Raw genomic sequence first — 7114 nt, 5'->3', positions numbered from 1 at the left:
CCATGAGTGGGTCAAATGCAAGTGTCAAACAGGAATAGGCTCTGCCAGGGAAATCTATAGTGAAGTGCCAACTCGTTCTCCGCCGGGGCGGTGTTATCAGGATGACCTCCAACTCACTGAGCAGCGTTTTAAACACGCGGCGCTGCGGGCCAGCAGCACGCATCCTGTGAAGTTCTCAGAGATTGATTTTGCTCCTGGGGAAATGCTGTTTATTCGCATCTGTTGTCAAGGTTTTTAAGAAAAAAACCACAACGCTTGCCTTCCCACTGCCTACATTAGGCAGGTTTAGAGAATGACATTACCATGCCTTTTAAAAATATTGAATTAGCTGCCTAATAATGTTTTCTTCTAAATTATTCTAAAAAGAAAAGTAGTTGGCATGTATTGGGGCATGTTTTACACAAAAAAGCAATTTCAGTATTGACTGAATTAATTTAAATCGATTGTTCTAGTTTTAAACAATAAAACATAAAAAGGGGGAAAACGAACCCTTCTCTTTTTAGTTATTCCCATGAATTTTACTTGAGAAATACTTTTACCAGTGTTAGAAAACTTAAAAGAAATGTTTATATATATATATATATATATATATATATATATATATATATATATATAACAAAATGTTTCAGTTTCTGCTCTATAGAGTTAATCCTCTTGGTGATTATGACAATAGCCTTAAAATCTTGAAGTTACTAAGGCTTCATTATTTAATTTCTGTTTTTTTTTTCTCAGTACATTATTTTAAAATATTGGAAATAATAATAATAATAAAAACCTGACTGTCATGTAAGGTTCTGGTGAAGTTAATCTATATATGAAAGTTTATGAGACAAAATTATTCACAAACACTGAAGACTTAAATTCTCCATTTTTGTTATCATTCTTGAAATCTGTTTTATTAACTAAAATACATATAATAGAGAGGTGAAAAGATTTATATGATTGTTGATATCAAAAAATACCTAACAATTTTAAATGGCATTTTTAGAATAATTATATTTAGATTTGTTTTATGTTATTCAAGAGATTCCATACATTATTATTATATCAAATATGTCAAAGCTTCATAGCTATTCAGGCTAGTTCTGGCCATTATATATTATTACATTCTGATTAGGGACATCACTGCAATTACTATGCTGCTTTAAATTCTATATTTTGATCACTACCTCCCTCACTAAACTGTAAGTATGTGAAGGAAGCTGAAAATTTTTGTGGAAAGAATGTGTCTGTTTGCAAAATGCTTGTTTATTTTTCAAATTGGATAAGGTTGTTCTTATTTACCATGGAAATGGTATTATTTACAGGCAAGAAATTGGGCTTCACTAAGGTTTAGCAGAAAAGAGGTATGATAAAATTTCAAGGAACTATTAGGATAAATGCTCCAATGATCTCCTATGTGAATTGTTCCCTGTAATACATATTTGACAATAGTAAACAGCTTATTGTTCATTATCTTTATCTGCTTACAGTCATGATAGGTTCAGATAATTTATGGCCAATTAAATTATAACCACTTGAGTACAGAGATCTTATGCTTCATTATATGCCTTAAATTCCACAGTATACAGTATGATTACCTGTTAAAGATGACACTTAAATTATATATTTTATTGATTATACTTAGTATAAAGGTGTAATTCTACTCTCAACTCAGCAAACGTTAACTGAGTGACTTCTATCGCCAAAACCATACTCAGGCCTGCAGCTAACAGTGAGGAAACACAGTCCCTCACTGAAAGAGATGAGTCCTCAAGGAGGTATGATGCTCTAAGATAAGCAGTGTAATTAGGTGGGTTATTCATGCTCAAGGAAAAACTAGTTTCAATGGCTGGTTTAAGGAAGAACATCGAAGAGCTCATGACAATGATGAGAACTGTAAGAAAGCGTAGAAGTTAGACAGTTCCAACAGTGGGGTGCACATTTTCCAGATGGAAAGGAGCACATGGAAAGGCTCAGAACTACCAGAGGACATGAAAGTCTTGAGCACGAACAATATGTTAGAATATAGAGCACAGATGATGGAGGAAAGAGAGACCTTGAATATTATACTAAGAACTTTATACTTACCTGAAATTTATTTCTTATCAATATCTTCTTTCAGCTCTCTGGCTTGGGTAAATTAGCTGCTGAAGATACTGTTTTTGACACAGAAAATGCAGGGAGAGAAATAAGTGTGTGGACTGTCATCAATTGAGTTTTTATATACTCTGAAGTAAGATGCTCTTGAAACAACAAAAAGTATCAAAATGGAGAATATCAATATTACCAAAATATACCAGACTGGAAATGAGGAGAAAGAGCTCAGGTGGAAATAGATACACTTTGGAAAGTCATCATTACTTGGATGATAATTGAAGTCACATTGTAGGTTGAAATCTCAAAAATGAATTTATAGAGGGAAAAGCGTCAAATCTCTGTGGATGGATGGGTAAAGAAAAAAACACGAAAGGGCCTATGAAAGAATCCTTGAAAACACCGAACAGCATTTCTAGGTATGGACAGATAATGTCTTTACCAAGGCAAATGTTCAAGTAAATCATTAAAACTGACAAGCTCTATTCCTGGGAACTCTCGTCTGTATGGTTCAACAAAATGTACAGTCTGACGTAAGAATTGGAGACATTAAATGAGCTAAATTATTTAGTAAAAGGAACTTCCTTCATTCAGTTTTCCCGGAAATTGTTTAAATAATTGCCACGAATTATCTTACAAAGAAATAAGCATCTCACAATTAATCAAATAGTAATTAAGCACACAAGAAAGCAAAGTATCATAAACATACGGTAGGTGACGTAAAAGACCTTTTATATACAGCTAACAGATTTCTTGTATTCAATACCAGAGATTTTAAAGCTATGGTTGGCATGTTAAAAGAAATAATGTGAGCTTCAACATATTTTCAGGAAACGGAAAACTATAAAATGTGATGTAGCATACTTGGATAGAAAATAGAAGTTCAGGGAAAAAATATAATAAGGAAAATATAAAACTCAATGAAATAGACAACAAATTAGAAACATAAAAAGCTGGGGGAGATGTCAAAAAATTATGCCAAAATAACACAAGGAAACAAAGAACATAAAAACTATAATGAGAAGGTTTAATTTGTGTTGAACTGGAGTTCCAGAAAGAGAGGCAGGAGAAAGCAGAGAGCGTATTCTAAAGGTAACAGCTGGAAAATTTCCAGAAATGCCAAACAATACATATCTTCACATCCAGCAAGACTAGTAAATTGCAAACACAATTAAAACACAACACACATACACATATACGTAGACATGCCGAGTCATATCTTAGTGTCACTTCAGAAAACTAAATGCAGAGAGATGGTCTTAACAAAGGCTACAACAGAAGGAGAAAATGAGAACAGAAAATGGACACTCTGAGGAGAATTGATTCTTTACAGTGATGATAATGGTACATAAATCTCTGTACTGAGAGAAATTGTCAAGCTAGGAGTCTATATGTGTAAAAATATTTTTCATGGAGAAAATAGTCTTAGGCCCCTCGCAGGTGACTGTGATTTCTGCCCTGAACTCTTGGCTTTACAGTTTCTTTTCTGGGTCTCCTTTAGCATGATGCTAACTAACTGACAGGGCTGTGAATCTTTGGGGACTTGGGGATATGCCCATCAGAGCCCAGGACCTGTTTCCTTCTAAATTATGCTCTATGGATCTAGAACCCCAGAATTCTGCACGATAGCTTCAAGTTACTTTTCAGGCCTGTGCAGGACATGTCCCCAGGCTTATCTGCCACTGGCTAGGTGAAAACTCTGCTGTAACTCTTGTTGCACTCCCAGGCTTGAGGAGGAGCCAAAAGACGGCTCTGTGGAGAGATGGGTGGGAGTTTGAACAGAGCATAATCATATGGGAAAGGTGTCCATGCTCAGGGACTTGGGAGCGCAGGAGGTCAGAAATGTAGGAGGGAAGAGAAGCTCCAGGAGTCTCCAAGGGTATTCTTGCACTGGGCTCTAAAGATATTAAGGGTGGGTATATATAAAGAGATATTCAGAGTGTTTGTTAACAGTAGAATTTTGTTAAATAATTATTAAGGCAGTGCTTCATTCAAAAGGAAAAATTAAAGAGGAATTAAAAAATAATTCAAATATTCAAAAGAAAGGAAGGATAGAAAAATAAAAATTAAACAAAACCAACAGAAAGCATAAAACAGGACTATAAATAAAAAAATTAAAATTATTGGTAGTCAGCTTAAATCTAAATGGTGCAAATCTTCCAGCAAAAGACAATAGTATCAGAGAGTATCAGACTAAATAAAAAATATATATATACTCATCTTAACACTCTTTAAAAGAAGCACATGTAAAATATAAAGAATGAAAAATCTTGTAACCCAAGGACACATGCATCTTTGGACAACACATACACATAGATGTGCAATAAATTTATATTTATACATAAATTCTGCATAAAAGTAGTTGTAGCTATATTCATATCAGACAAAAGAAACTTTAAAGAAAAAAAGTACAGTTCAACAAAATGTACAGTCTGTATGAAAACTGCATGATGAGTAAAGCTTCAATTTAGCAGGAAGATAAAATAATTTTAAGCTAGCCTGCATCTATGAATATAGCTTTGCAAATTATCTTCGAGTCAAGGTTCTCCAATTTCAAGCAACAGAAAGAACAGCCAGCTTAGGTAGAAAAGAAAAATGTTGATACAAAATGAAGCGATTAGTTTATGATGTCTGGAGGGCAGGAAGACAATGAGGAAATGGAAAAGAGTTCTAGGCCTTAACACCTGCACCCAAGGCCATGATACAAGGAGCAGTCAGGGTGCAGGCCCCCGACACAGCTGCCTGACACAGCTGCAGACACTGCCAGGTGCAGGCAACACTTGAGTGGGGTCTGCCTCAGTGAGTCAACTGCACATCCCCCGTCTCATCTTTGAGCTGCTTGTGTGATGTCAGAAGTCCAGAGCAGGAGCACCGCTTTGTGCTGTAGCTTTTAGAAATCGGGGTAGAAGTATCTATCCCTTTGGGCTACTATGTTGGGAATAATACAATATTATGGCCTCCTTTTTTTTTTTTTAAGTTTTGTTTTGATTAGGGGTGAGGTAAAGAGCTTCAAATATTTAGGTAATTGCCTCCATTTTCTGAAATAGTAATTATTATATAATTTCCTAAGAAATATAGGACCACTTAAAATGAGGGGTGTGTGTGTGTGTGTTTAAGAATGTAAAATAGGGCCACACATGCTGACTACCCATTCCTTTCCAAGTTCTGGCTACACACACAGCTGTATGCACACCTACACACATACACCCTGACACGTCTCTAGTAGTAGTATTTAGTACAAATGAAATAAAATGACAGGCTAAGAAATATTAAGATAAATTATTTCCGTAGCAAATAACAGAATAAAAACGTCCCTCAAAACTATAGCCTAACGTTCAAAGATGCAATCTTTCACGGAAATTACTACTGAGAAGGAACTCAACTTGCCTTTTCATGCCGAACTCTGAATGGTATTTCTGAATTATTGATTCACCTACAAAATATGTTCCTAAAATAACCTTAATAATTAAGAGAATGGAATTCAGTTTCCAAATAATAAATAACTCGCCTCATACCCATTCTGACCACACACACACACACACACACACACACACACACACCCCATATAGGACTGAGACCTTTATGTGTGGAGCCCTGCTTGCCATCCTCACTTACTAAACTAGTCTTGAGGAAGCGGCTGGCAATCTGACAGGGAGAGGCGAGCTGACAGCTTCTCATCAAATATCAAGCACTGTGTGTTTCCTATGTCAATCTGGATTTGACATTTAATTTAAAAAGTATCTTAACATAGGTCTACACACAATAAAACAGATAGCAGCTACAAACCAATTTTTTTCTTATTTAATGCTGGAAAGTGCCAGTTGCCCAGAAGGCAGAATTATTTTAAGAAAAGCATCACTGCTTTAACTCTGGGAATATTGGCAGTACTAAGAGAAAAGCATTTTCAGTAGCTCAAGATATTGGATTTGGCTCAGAAAGAGAAAATCATGGTGTTTAATAGGAAAATTGTGTTGCTGTGAATATAGAATTTCTATTGATAGATTTACTAACCAACTTGGATAAAAGTGTACTCCACCTGTGTGTGTGTGTGTGTGTGTGTGTGTGTGGGAGTGTGGGAGTGTGAGACTACAAACCCATATACATGTATGTACATCAACCATCAATATATCATAGGAGCATTGGCACTCGGCATCTCATAGATTGTTTCTTTTTTGTTAAATAAAGGCTTCATTGTCTCATGAAAAATAGAGAATAGAAATGACAGTATATTTTGATTTTACAGAAAAATGAGTACATTCTTAATATAATATAATTAGTGATAGAATCAATATTTTTCATCATATTATCAACCTAATAAAATTGTTTTGACATTATTTAATTGTGACAAGCTGAGGAAAAACAACTTTTCATAAATAATAGCAGATTTCAGTGTACCATTTTCAGTGTTTTAGATTGTATTAGGAAATGAAAGCTTAATATTCTTCATTATCTTTAAAATTTCAAATTTGATTATGAAACTATGCTAAATTATCATAATTGAAATCATAAGTTATTTATTTACTACTATAAAAATACTGGGTAGCAATGTCTTAAGATAGCAAATATCAAGTCCTGTTTAAAATACTAGATCTTTCTTGTTCTTTAGGAGACTTTGCATTACTCTCCTTTCATGTACTACATTTCTTAGGACTTTCTTCTCTCAATGGTTCCAGATTAGTATTTGCCAGTGGATGGCGCTCAGCTTTGATATGAAAAGCAGAAGTGGGAAGAAATCATTATTCTTAAGAGATACTGTTGACCAAATATGGCTGCTACTCAGATTTCTCAGCAATTTCCATCTTTCCTGTTGTAAGTCAATATAGTGTGTAGGATAGTATTCAAATGATTCAGAATCGTGCTATTTCCCTGCAAACTTTTGAAAACCATTTCCTTTGGTTATGCAGGCTGATGTTTTCTGTGACTGTTTCCATGACCTTCCAGCAGCAGTCTTATGATCTGTTTGCACAGCCTCTGCTCTTTCTACATGTGTGAAAGCCCTAAATATTTTATTAATCCCTTTTGTCTCATGATACTTAGT

This window comes from Ursus arctos, unplaced genomic scaffold (assembly GCF_023065955.2).
Source record: "Ursus arctos isolate Adak ecotype North America unplaced genomic scaffold, UrsArc2.0 scaffold_11, whole genome shotgun sequence".
Taxonomy (NCBI): Eukaryota; Metazoa; Chordata; class Mammalia; order Carnivora; family Ursidae; genus Ursus; species Ursus arctos.
The sequence above is the reverse complement of the archived record's forward strand: the minus strand, read 5'-3'. Positions refer to the sequence as shown.